The following is a 13,125-nucleotide window of genomic DNA, read 5'->3' as shown; positions in this document are numbered from 1 at the left end:
ATCGATGTTCTTAAGGCCACCACTTTCCCTGGTCTCACTGAAGATCTTGACCTTTCACCTCTCCTAAAATATTACGTGTTGCAAATTAAGATGTTTTTTTTTCCGTCTCCTTGAGTTGATTATCAGCTGAGTTATTTCCCTGTAACAGTCCCTTTCAGTGAGCTAAACGTGATTTCCCCCATTGGAGATACTGCAGATTTATATTGCTACTGCTTGAGTGCATCTGTGTTTGTGTTTAATCTCACTGGCTAATGTTGATCTAACTGTTTCCTGTTGTGGATTTGATCCTCCTTTGTCTACACCATCTTCACCTGAGAAAGGGTTTTGTAACAGCCTGTGACAAGGCTTGGCTGTTTTTGGTTTCCTGCATTGTATTTATTATGTGGTGCCCCGAGAGACAGCAGAGTGAGAATGATGCTGGTACTTAGTGTTGCACACCTGTGGTGACTGCAACCATAATTACACAGTTTCTTTGTGTTACCACACCCAAAGGACGGCACAAGCTGCTGTGTTTTTGTCTCTAGCCCACTGAAGTCATTCTTCCACCTCTCTTGACTGTCAGCTGACGGACTTAATCTGCTGACAAGTATCTTGTTGATCTTTTAAGGTCAGTCAGTTCAGTGCAGTCATGGCCCAAAGTTTGCTGAACATCGATAATGATTGATCAAATAAAGCACACGTCTGAAGAGACAATGCTTTGTTATAAACTGGTCCCATTTAGAAGTCACTGATAAAGTTGTCACCATCTTTCCTGACCCTTAGCCAAGTGCTTTAATTGACTTAAATACATTTATGAACACATGAATAATGTTTTATTTTAATAAATTATATTAGATTCAACTCAACTGTAATTGTACTAAAACAATGAAATGCAGTTAAGGAGTAATGATAAAAGTGCAGCCAGATGTAAAATGATTTAGTGAAGTAGCTTTCAGTGCTTATATATATATAGTATGAGCAGTATTAACAGTATACATGTGAGTATGCAAGATATATAAATATCCAAGATATGTAAGTACAGTGTATAGTATATGCAGCATTGGCAGATACAGTATGATATATCACCATGGAATAAACGCATATATAAATAGAATATGCTGCAGGTGATATAAGTGTGCTAGATAAATAACAATATGATAGATAAATGTAAGTATAAAAGGGATGATTGATATATATTATGACCAATTATGTCGCTCTGAATTTACCTGCAACACAAATGTTCGCTAACATACATAGAATTACTTTGCGATGTTTTTAAAAAAAAAAAATTAAGATGGCTTGATTATTTTCAATTATTTAAAGCTTCATAACTTTCTTTTCTAAATTCCTGACATAAAAACAATGTGGATCCCCAGTTATCAGGGATGTGTAGCCAACAGCAGTGAGGAATTTAAGCTAGCTAGCCCTACAGCATACTAGCATAGCACAAAATTATTAGTTTGACATAAACTCACTTTTTATTTTTTACTGCTAGTTAGTTATTATAAAATTGTATGATGATGATGATGATGATGATGAACTTCATTTATTAAAAATGTAGATTACAGAGAGTATTGAAAATGATTGTGGGCGTGTCCCCCTTACAAGTATATATTTTCATATATATTTTTTAAAATAAAAAGCACAGTTTTGTTCTGTCAACATATATCATTGAAATACTTCAACTTGCACATATTCATTTTATTTATTTTTTTTTGTTATTCCTGATTTCCTAAGACCAGGAATACGATTTCAATTTTATTTAAAGATTGACAGGACAGCTACCAACACTGAGACAATACCTGAAATTAAAAGTGACTACATCTAGTGGTCAGGACAACTGTACAATTTATTCCCATATTAATTTTTAATGAAACCAATATGATGTTATTAAATCATCTCACTGCAGATCGATTGATTGTATAATCATGTGATTGTTATTTTAATTTTTATGTACAGAGCGTGCTGAAATAATCAAATCGACGTCCTTCCTTGCAATCGATTGGTCCGCGCAACGTGACGGTCCTCGATAAGGAGCCAATGCAGCGACGCGCACACGCTGTCCGCGAGCCTCCCACGAGCGGTACACATCAGCATGGGACGCTCTCTCGCGCCCCAACAATAGAGTGGCGCGTACCATTATCGGCGAGGGCGGCGGGGGACGTCTCACCGCGAATTACCGTCTCGTCGCTGCCGTTACTCCGGGAAAATAAACCCACGTCGGCCGTGCGCGAAACCGACGCGTGTTTTTACTCTTACGAAACCTGTTGTCGTCCAAACCGGAGCAGATTGGACCCCGTTTCCGACCGACATCTTCGCGGAGAATCCCTTCGGAAGAAGCAGCGGCTGGGTTCTCCTCCGTCGCCGCCTCTTCCAGCAGGAGTGCGTTTGATATCAGCGGCGGAGCAACAGCCATGGAGCCGAGCCGGGGATTTAAATTGTCGGACACGGTGGCACGCTCTGCTGCTCACTGAGGATGGGAAGGAAATAAGAGGGATTTTAGCAAAACGTATCAGGTAAATATAAAAATAATAATTCTATCACTGTTTACTGCAGGCTTGTATTTAACTTGCGACTTTAGTGTTGCATCTCTGCCCAAGTTGGAGCCTGAAGCAGCGCTCACCGAGCTGCTGCTGCTGCTGCACTGGTAGCGGTTCTGGTAATCCAAGCCTGCCTGGCCATCACTGATCCCCACAGTAACCCGGTGTACAGGGGACGATCAACTCCAAAGTGGGCAGAATTCTAATTTTTTTTTAAAAGTGGCAGTCATTTTGGTCTTTATAATTACATAAAAGGACAAATTCATAACGGGACTGCTGAGTGGAAAAAAAAAAACAACCCTGCAGCTTCCACATCTGCATGAGCTCCCGCTGCAGCGTCCTGACACATGCAGGGTCTCATGCTGGGAGAGCAAAGGTTCACGGTGGCCCCACCATTTATGTAACGGGATTTTTAAAAAAACAAAACATCGCTGCTTTTTTGCTTTATTCGTCGCTGTCTGGGTGAGAGTTTCAGGTCGCTCCGGTGCGGATGAACCGCTGGCACATGAACCCGCTTCACTGACTTGCTGAGCGGAGGATAAGGGGCTGGGGTCTGTTCCAGCCAGCTTGGTTTGCAGTCATGGGGGGATGGTAGCCTTCAGCCCCAGTGAAAATCATGCTCTGTGAAATCCGAAACCTTCTTTGTACTACTTCAAGTGCAACAAGAAAAAAAAAGAAGTGGGCATGAGGAGCAGCGTGTTGTGCAGTTGCTGTGTGCGTGGGGACAACTTGGGGATGTTATTTGCATGATGCATGATGATGGAAGTGTGTGTGGTGGCCTACAGTACATTACAGGGACCATGTTTTCTGCAATGCACTTGGGGATGCTGCAAGGTAACTCTTCAGAGCAGCATATTTCCTGACTTGTGTCTTTAAATGCAGTAGTAAAGTAAGAACAGCCTGTAGTGAATTTGTATTTTTTTTGTTCAGATCTTTGGTTGCTGATGAATGAATTACCTTGGCTGCAGAGCCATTGATAAAAAGTCTATGCAAGCTGCTGTGCCTGCTGCTTGTGACAGCGGATGAGTGGAACCGCCTCTGATGTATTAAAATCACATTCAGATGTAATGATCATGCACGGGAGACACAAACAGATGTAGGATTTGGCTTCTTTAACAGCCGGATGAGGTTAAAGTATTACCCTCAGATCGGCTCTTTATTGTCCCACAAGAGAGAAACGGTTGAAGCTAAAATGATCGACTTGTTTATTTACACCGAAATGCGTCCAGAAGTTAGATAAGATTCTTAATTCAGATTCTACAGATTTGGTGCAGATGAGCCTTGATGAGTGGACATCATTTTAAGAAGTCGTGTGGAAAACACATAGGTGACTGTGTGTGAACGCACCCGTGACTCCTTTGACAAAATAGTCCGAGGGCCTTTTGCAGCTGTTAAGTTTATCAGCCCAGCAGTGGAATCCAGGCTATCACATGACTGAGCAGAAGCTATAGACTGGGTTTCACCGCCGCTCACAGGGGACCGTATATGTGCGTAGAGCGTTTGCCGTATTGGCCGGATTTAAAGTCGGTTTCAAGACACAATCTACTGCCTCTCCCTAAAATGACATTTACAGAAGCGGTGATCAAATTCACCCACGCTCTGCTCTAAGTGGATGTGTGCTGAAGGAGGCCTGCTGTGGTCCAGGATCACCGGTGCTGTTCTGTCTGAGGCTTTGTGTCTCTGTACGTGGTGTTTTTGAACAAAAGGATTAAACACAGGTGACAATTTTAAAAGAGTCTTGCAGAATAACCTGCTGTTTGATGCACAACTCTGTGTGAATGGTGCTTCTAGGATTTACCTGTTCTTTAATGGTCCTGCCTCCCAGAATAAAACTGAACATATTGCCATTTTATCTGAGGCTGCTGGTGAACTTTTTTTTTTGCTGCGAGGGATGACATTCCTGCACAGTTTGCTCTTCTCATGTTTTTTTGTGTGTTTCAAAGGCCCTCGTGATGGAACAGCTTTGGCATGCCTCCTGTGGAGGCTTTTGGACCTCTCTTATTTGTTGACATTACTCTGATCCTCTGCCAGTCTCTGGCTTTCTCATGCTCACAAGAAGAATATCTCTCTTTCTCTTTTTTTCCTCTTTTGTCTTTCTCCTCCGAGTTGGAGAGGGGTGATAGGAGGACACAGAATAACACAGGGCATAATGAAAGAGCGTGCAGAGAGCGAGAGGAGGATAAAAAGATGAGAGTGAAATGAATGATGCCTGCCTGGCAAGAGGAGGTGGGAGGAAGTAGGGCCAGGGATTCTGGGAAAAGCAGAGAGAGCGAAAATTAATGTGTGTGTGTGTGTGCGCAACGTGCAACGGCCATTTACGTGCCATTTAGTGGACCACAGACGGACCTCCTATCTCCCAGCTGTTAGGATGCTCCGCAGGGTCCGGCACACAGGAGCTATTGTTCCTCCTCTTGGCCAGGCCCACAGCTCCATAATGCTGCTTCTGTCCACGCTCTCAGCCGGTCTGACAGAGAGACACCAGTGCACAGTGTAGCCCGTCTGACTGGTGCTCCTTGTGTCTCACTGCCACTGCCTCCACCACTTCCCAGGAGTTTGTGTGTCTGTGTTTCTTAAACCTCTTTTTTTAACCTGCTTTTTGGTTATGGGATACTGTCCTCATTCTCTTGTTTGTTTTTGTATGTTCCAGTACTCCCCCCCCCTACAGCTCCAGGAATAGTCACAGCCTGCCTTATCCTAACACTTAATTCTTTGGCCTTATCTTGCTCTGGAACAAGGGCAGGAGACGATATCTGAAATAAAAAGTATTTCAAAGTTAATTATAACGGAGAGGAAAATGAAATCCGCGACTTCTTAGAGCCTTAAACACTTTATGAGAAGCGTAGATATTTAGTCACAGAGCACCATAACTTGATCTCTCGCCTAAAAATCAATATTTACCACTTAAACAGCTGTACAGTATCATACAGAAACCATTTCTTCTCGCTCTTCTTGCAGCGTTCCATCACCTTTATTTCACCTTATCATTTTCCTCATCTCTGCATCTTTTTCTTTCCCCACTATCATGTCTGTCCTCCCTCTCTCTCTGTCTCAAGTGGAAAGTAAACACGAGGAGTTATTTCCCGTCTCTATTCAATCACTTGTTCTCGCATCTTTTTCAGTCTCTCTGCCTTCGTGTACGTGTACAGCAGGTCCAGACTCACTGAGATGCTGCCAACGAGTCCGACCACAGCTGCTGTGTTTAAATACGAGAGTTCTGTCACTCAGCACATCGCTCAAGGCTCTGATGAGTTTTAGAAAGGATTTGGCTTGCTTTTATACAGTTGAGTCTAGCTGCATTTCATATCTGTCAGCTGCAGCTTGGGGAGTAGAAAGGGTACGCTCACGCTCTCCAGCTTGAAAAATAAATTTATTTGTTTAAGCAGAGAACTTTAGTGTCTTAACAGTCTATGGTACCGAGCTGATAACAAGGAAAGGGTTGGAGGCCCTGCAATATTAGGCTTAGAATATCCTGTTAACCTCCTCCTCTGCCTCTGAGGACTCCGCGCTGTATCCTGCATAAAGGATCCCTGACGACTGGTCTTTCAGTAATAGCTAGGTATTTGGGAAATGAAGCATCGTGGTGTCCTGTGACTGACCTGGCTTATGCTGCCAGCTGAAAGCCAAAATGAGCGACACAATGGAGTAAACTATGGGGCGTTGAGGCCACTCCTATGGTGTCATGTGTACATTTGGATGGCAAATGTAGTCTGATACCTTTTATTCAGCACAGTGCAGCCTTGATCTGATCTGGAGCCATGCACAGGTAGCATGTACAGCTATTTATGTGTATGTCCATGGTCAGGGTGTTTGTAATGAGCAAACTAGCTGAACTGTAGTGTACTTGCTCTTTTCTGTGTTTATCATTGGGTCTAAATGCTGACTCCTAAATGGTTTCTGCAGCTGCCTGTGTTTGGATTTGAATATTCAAAGTTGACCGAAGTAGTTAACTCCGTCACGATGGGGCAGCACAACAGCATCTTGTCTTTGTAAATCTTCTTCTTCTCTGCTCTCTTTCCGCTCTTTACCGATTGGTTCTCGTTAAGCCGGAACGGCCGACGGACGCCCCGGTCACTGTGGTCATGTGTCGTGATTGATGGGAGGCTGGAAAAATGGGAGGCGAGGCACGTTTATCACATCCACATCTTGAATCCCTCTTGTCAGGACTCGGATGTCTGTATTCAATTACAGACGTGCTGAATTTTCATCAGGATTTTTCACAAGCGGTGGTTTTTTTTCTTCTCTGTTCTTCGCCTTGTGCGAGGTGAGAGCACGAGGAAGGAGGTAGAGGAGGGAAAGACGCTGAAGGATTAGAGGCAAGAATGACAGAAAATAAAAGAAGCAGTGGGCTGTTTGTTGGTACATTATGTACTGCATCGTTTCTTTAGTTTATAGCCCTTCTCTTATCTTCTTTGTCATGCTTGCTGAGTATAAACTGTCTAAAAACCACAAAAAAAGAGGACAAGAGCGCCACTACAGCTTGTTAAAAGATGCTAAAGGGATCAGAAGAATGGGATGAGAAAGAAAAGGAGAGCAACAGGGGAAGTAGCATTTTGGTTTCCCAGTGCGTTTGTCCACGGCTTCGCAGCAGGGAGCGCCTGTGCACACCGTCAACTGCAGCCTTAAATTAGGAGCCAATATTTGGCTGTTCATTTACAGCTCACAGCAAGGATCCAGCTCTGCTCTGGATTTGCATGAGGCCCAAGCACAAGGCTCGTCTGATTTGTGCTGGATGGAAGCCCAGCAGAGGCTGTGAAATTTACTCACGGAAGTGGAGGCAAGCTCGCCTTTCCTTTGTCTTTGATAGCGAGCAGGAAATGCCAAATTCACTTCAATCCTCTGCAAGACAACCTGCCCCAAACCGTCGTACTGAGCAACCAGCCGATCGGCGTTATCGATGCTTATCATGCAGACATTCTATCAGCTGATCAGATAGCTCCAGAACAGGGGTCAGGTGGAGGTTAGGAAAGTCTAACAGGTGACAGACACACCTGCTCAGGATACAGTCAGTGGTAACGTAGAGACACAGAGGTGGTGGGTGTTTGTTGAAATGACAAGATGATAAAGCAAAGCAAGTCATCTCATACTAGCTATGGGAAATACGCAGCAGCTCCTTACATAACTGTCATTTATAGTGTGTCAGGCCGCTCTTATGTAAGAGAGGAAATTATTAGCACTCCTATACATTAGCAATGATAAAGAGATGCAGATGACCGTCATGTTTCTGGACTCTGACAGCGTCCATAGGCGTCGCGTCTTTGTCCTTGATCTGGAGCGGCGGTGATCGGCGTGCGTTGGTGCTCACGGCTGAATGCTTGTGTATCATGCACGAGATCACACTGCTGCATCTTTTTGTTTTTCATGTTGACTGGACCACAAGATGGCGGATGTGTTAATGTGATTCACTGCCTTGGAGGTCAGAGTGCAGCCAGTCAGCCAGCTAGCCGGCGAGCTGGAGCTGTGAACCGTCATCTTCTTGACACAGCCGCTCACCGCGGCGCTGCTGGCTGTGGGAACGCAGAACGGGCCGAGAACCCTGCATGTGAATAAGACTGTGGCAAAAAGCACGTGTGAGTTTAGCAGAAATCTTCATTATTATTATTGCATTGATGTGAATGGTAGATTGTCGTAGAACATTTACCACGGCAGGAGATGCTTTCCTTATTCTGCGAGAGAGAAATATTGATGGTGTTTATGTGGTCGTGCCCGGCTGGTTGGCGGCTCCATCGCTGTCTTACTCCATCACTTCACTCGTGCATTTGCATTCCCATTTACTTGGTCTGTCGACGACACTTTCATCGCATACCACCAACAGTCGAACGCGACAAATATTGCACTCGAAGATCTGTCATCTTTTCTGCACTTTAAATGAACGATTTAAGGCTGAATTCTGACCACACACGTTGTCGCACAAGCAGCAGGATATGATTGCAGCTGAAAACCTTAACTACCATGATTGGTTGTTGCTTTGTGTTTTTCATTTTTCCTTTTTTCTTTTTTTTCTTTTCTACCCTCAGTGCATTAGGAGAAAGGTTCACTTCACCGGCTGCATTCAAAGTACAGCCCGGATGACAGGTGTTTTGGCTGGTGCACCAGTTTGATAAATAACACGGACATCTCTCGAGGCAGAATCTGAAATGGAATCTGAAGCAAAGAGAAAAAGACTTTTGTAAATCCGGCCCTGACTATGTGCTACAGATGTGCTTTCTCAACCCTGAAGTGTGGAGCCGAGAAAGACACGTTATGATATTGTTTTTGTTGCAGCCGGAATTTATGTCCCCAGATTTTGGACGCTCGCCAGCTTCCTTATCGACCCTTTTTTAATACGAGTTGTAAAGTTAAATTCAATAGGGTGGTGGTCAAGCAATCACACAAGCGTGTACGTGACACACAAACGCACCACGGCGATGTGGACCGCAGTCGCAGCAGGCAGTTGTTTGGCAGCTACTGCTATTGAGAGCTTGTTTACATCCTGCTGTGAACCAGCTCATGTGGTCATCTTGTCATAATTAATCATTTGTTTGGAATAAAAAGCACTTTGGGTCAACTGTATATAAATAAAGGTGAATCGACCTGACCCCAGCAAACGAGCACGGCAAAAGGAAAAAGGGTGGACGGTTATATAGCAGTTCTCTCTGATCTTTCCATTTTTAATCAGTCCCAACACCCACTTTGCGAGGAGCAGGGAATGGCAGAGGAGATATGAAGCAAAATGCCATCCAGGCTGTACACCAAAGAACTCCATATTGCAAAGGTCTGTGTTTGCTTAATCAGCCCTACAGCTGGTTAAATGCCAGACCAGTGTTAAACAAGCGTGGCGTGAGCTGCCTGGAGGAGAACCGTCCTCCTGAAGCCAGCAGCCCACATGGGTCCATCCTGAAGTGTAGGATAAGGTCAAAGAGTCATTCCACTGTTGTGTGTGTGTGTGTGTGTGTGTGTGGTTATATAAATGTTAGTGGTAACTGGAGGCAGGAGCCTGGTTTGCGTAGTGAAGCCTCAGGAGGACAGATAGGTGTTGACAGACAGGCCTGGCTTCACTGCTGGGACTGCTGCAGAGCTTCTCTCCCCCATCTGTCTCACTCTACATTATTCTTTACAAGCCTTTCTGCGTGTTTATTCTTCCCATCGCTTTCTTTTTTTCCCTGTCTCACTCCTCTCCTCTCCTCTCTGTTGCTCGCATAGCTGTATATTCCTCTCCTTCCTGTGTCCCACTTTACATCAACCTGAGCTGCACACTTAGTGCTGCTGGCTGCTTTCAACGAGGCCGATGATGACTCTCAGGTTTGCGGTCAGCATTATGTCTCAGCTGGACGGCGGCCATGTTTGAAGGATTTGCCAGATTGTTATTATTATTATTTTTATATGTAAATTTACAGTGAGTTCAAGGAAAGGCAAGTAAAGGGAAAGAAAGGAAGCAGTTGTTGCATTAAACATTTGAATAATGCAGCACAACAATAATACCTTTTTAATTTCATCCAAGATCTCTAATAAAAAAATTTGATCTATATGTCAGGAAGCGTAACTGGCCTTGCTGCCTCACCTGTTGAGCTGTTTCTATCCTGTGTGTAGCGTCTACAAACCTCTCAGCTTTTAGCCTGTTCATGACATCGCTGTGTTTTGTGTGGATGTCCAAATGAAATCAGATCCTGGTGATAGCTGAGTGATGACACCAGAAACATTCCTGGTGTTCGTTTAGCTCATTACATGCCACATCCACAAACTGTGCTTCATGAAGAGACAGAATAAACAGAAGATCTCAGTGGTTTTTGGTATGAGAAGAACCAGGCGTGAAGAGATGCGAGTCCTGACAGGATCTGAAGTGAAGGAGCTCTCATTGTGTGGAGGATAGGAAGAGGTGGACGGCGAGCCAGCTGAGTAGGTGTTTATCTAATTGCAGCAGGACCGAGAGCGCTTTAGGTTGTAGAAGGATGCAGTGGCGGCTGTGATTGACAAGGGCACGGTGACTCAGATATCCTCACACACTCTGTCATGGGAGCTGTGATGAGGGGGACGGCAGACAAGCCAACGTCTGACTGACCGTGATAGATAACAAAGAACGGTGTGGGAGCAGAGATAACAGCTGCTATGGATTCTGTCTCTCTCTCTTGTGTTGTTACTTGTGCATTTGTACTCGCAAACACACACCACCGTCCTCACTTAATGCTGAAGGGAAGACTCAGGGCTTGAAATATGCCCACTGATAAGAGGGAAGGGGGGGAACAGAGGCGACCGAGGGGAGAGAATACACAAGTGAGAGACTTTCTACCTGCAGGAAGAATTGGATTTTGCTTCCCTTTCAAGATGTGTGGATTGGAGACAAGCAGAGAGCCACACAATGCCTGGTGAAAGCCGAAAGGAAAAGGGACCAAAAGGTGCTTTGTCTCCATCCTCTCTGTCCCGTTGTCACCTGTATTGCCTTTTCTACAGACTGTATTGGGCCTGATCTAATGATCAGAACGATGAGGATCAGTGGAGTCTGTGTGTGTCAGCTGTGAGGATAGAAGACTGTGTTGTCTCAGTTGTGATCCTCTGGACTCAGTCGCCATCTAAATATAGCGAATTGAATCATCCAGACACCTTAAGTAACAGTCTGCCACAGTCTAAAAATCTTTTTTCTGCTGCTCGGATAAACTGTCTGGCAGGCATGGCCAATCAGTGTCTTCATCATTATTCAATATAACAGCAGAGTGACTGAATGGCCGAAGCCTTAATTGACTCTTTCTTCTACTGTACACTTAGTACAGGCCTGTTGGAGCACATTTTGCCTCCTTTAGCCCCTCTTTGCTCTGTAGAGATTCATCCTTTCCTCCGCCCCGGGTTGTTCTCCATTTGCATGCAGAGAACGTTCACTCACCGCTTTGCCTTGCAGGGGGATTGTTTTAAGCACAGCTTTTTAGGACAAGTGTGGGTGCACGAGGTAGATGGTGGTGTGTGTGGGGGGATAAGATGTCAGGAGACACAGGTCACACAATGCCTGGAGCTGACCTCCTGACCCCTGCTGTGCAAATGTTTCTAAAGATGGAAAAAGGCCCCGAGGACAGCGACCAACCTGCTTATCGCCTTCAGCTGGTGTGTGGCCATGCTGGTGTTTGAGAAGCGTTAGCACCAGAATGTGATGTCCAGTGTTTGGCAGTGGTGCACGTTTTACTCCAGATTTAAAGATGTTTCTGAAGTTAAGATTTACTTTTGACACAATACTGGCACTTTTACGGCGTTAATCTTTAAATGAATAACCCCGACCAATACACAACCGGCATGGGACTCTGGTTTGACCCACACTGGACCAGTCCATCACAGAGCCCTGCCTCTTACTTTTAACAAAGTGTAGTTGTGTCTTGTTCACTGATACACCCAAGGAATACAATTGAATTCAATATTTAGCAGATAAAGGTTTCAGTTTCACCTGTCTGTCTGTGAATGTCATCAGACAATGCATACATTGAGCCAATAAAAATCTAAAGCCACACCTGATGTAAATGTGATCATCATCACCCTCAGAAGTCTCCTTATGCTCCACTTATATCACTTCTACTTGCCAGCACGTCAAGCACTGTCTGCAGCAGGCACTGAATCTACTTAATTGTGCCAAAATGGCATTTTTTCAACTATAATTTCATTTTGACGACGACGTCACACGGAGCCAAACATACAGAGTGGAGTGAGTGGTGAGCAATAATTAGAAACCGTGTGCATAATCACACTACAGTTCAGGTCATTTGGGCCAAATGTTCTCCCTCATATGCCTCAAGATGTTGCGGTAGAACTCTGCCATGACAATCCCATCATGGCCGACTCATTCCTGGTGAATGCACGTGTGACCGTGATGCGTTCTGTGCAACATGAGCCGTCCCCAAACTTTTTGATGGCACTATAGATATGCACACTTCCTCCACATGTGCATGCTTTCTGTGTCTCTCTCTTCTTTGTAACATGTTCATTCATCCAGTTGGTTAAACTCTAGTTAAACATAGATATCAATAGTTATTTTTTTCTGCCCCTGATAGCAACGCCTACTCACCAAAGATCAGGATACCGATCCAGGTTCGCCGTGCTACAGTAATGTTAGAGTACAGCTCATGACGTGCTTGCTCGTGCCCGCACTGTGTCATTAGAAAAAGTTCTAGTTAGCTAAGTGTGGCTGAATCAGTCAAGACTCGATCAAACCAGCACTTGGTGTCATTCCAGTGGTCAGGCCTGCTGTTCTGTACCAACTGGCACCGCCTCGGGCCTCCCCACAGCAAGGGCACCTTCGCTAACCATCACTCTCGTGGTCTGCAGGCACTTCATTCCCAGAATCATCTCCCCTGCACAGATACAGACTGTGACATTGCACACAAACTCAAGAGACAGCTTTGAGAGGTTTGCACAGCTGCCCTGGGCACTGTCTGATCGGTGCAATTTATCCCACAAATCCTGCCTGCTTTCCCTCTTGTCTCTCCTCCTCACACATCCGCCCCTTCAGTTGCTGCCAAGCCCCACTGAGTTCACTGAAGACTTGTGAATGGGTTGTTTAATCTGTTGTTGGGGTGTAATCGACACTCCCCTGCCAGTGTTGGTTTTCAGGGTACAGGCAGTGGGTCTCATGCCTAGATTCTGGCTCGATGGTTTC

General features: G+C 44.9%; 1 protein-coding gene across 2 annotated transcripts in view; it reads left to right on the top strand.

Annotated features, from left to right (window-relative positions):
• Positions 1 to 2,150: 2,150 nt before the first annotated feature.
• wasf1 (WASP family member 1) overlaps positions 2,151 to 13,125 on the top strand; it is a 70,404-nt gene continuing 59,429 nt past the window's right edge. For both annotated transcript variants that reach the window (XM_008298250.1, XM_008298248.1), the window contains exon 1: positions 2,151 to 2,495. The gene's annotated coding sequence lies outside the window, so the exon portion shown is untranslated. The remainder of the gene's footprint in view (positions 2,496 to 13,125) is intronic.

Source organism: Stegastes partitus, unplaced genomic scaffold (genome assembly GCF_000690725.1).
Source record: "Stegastes partitus isolate 25-593 unplaced genomic scaffold, Stegastes_partitus-1.0.2 Scaffold1299, whole genome shotgun sequence".
In the NCBI taxonomy this organism is placed as follows: Eukaryota; Metazoa; Chordata; class Actinopteri; family Pomacentridae; genus Stegastes; species Stegastes partitus.
The sequence above is the reverse complement of the archived record's forward strand: the minus strand, read 5'-3'. Positions and strand labels throughout refer to the sequence as shown.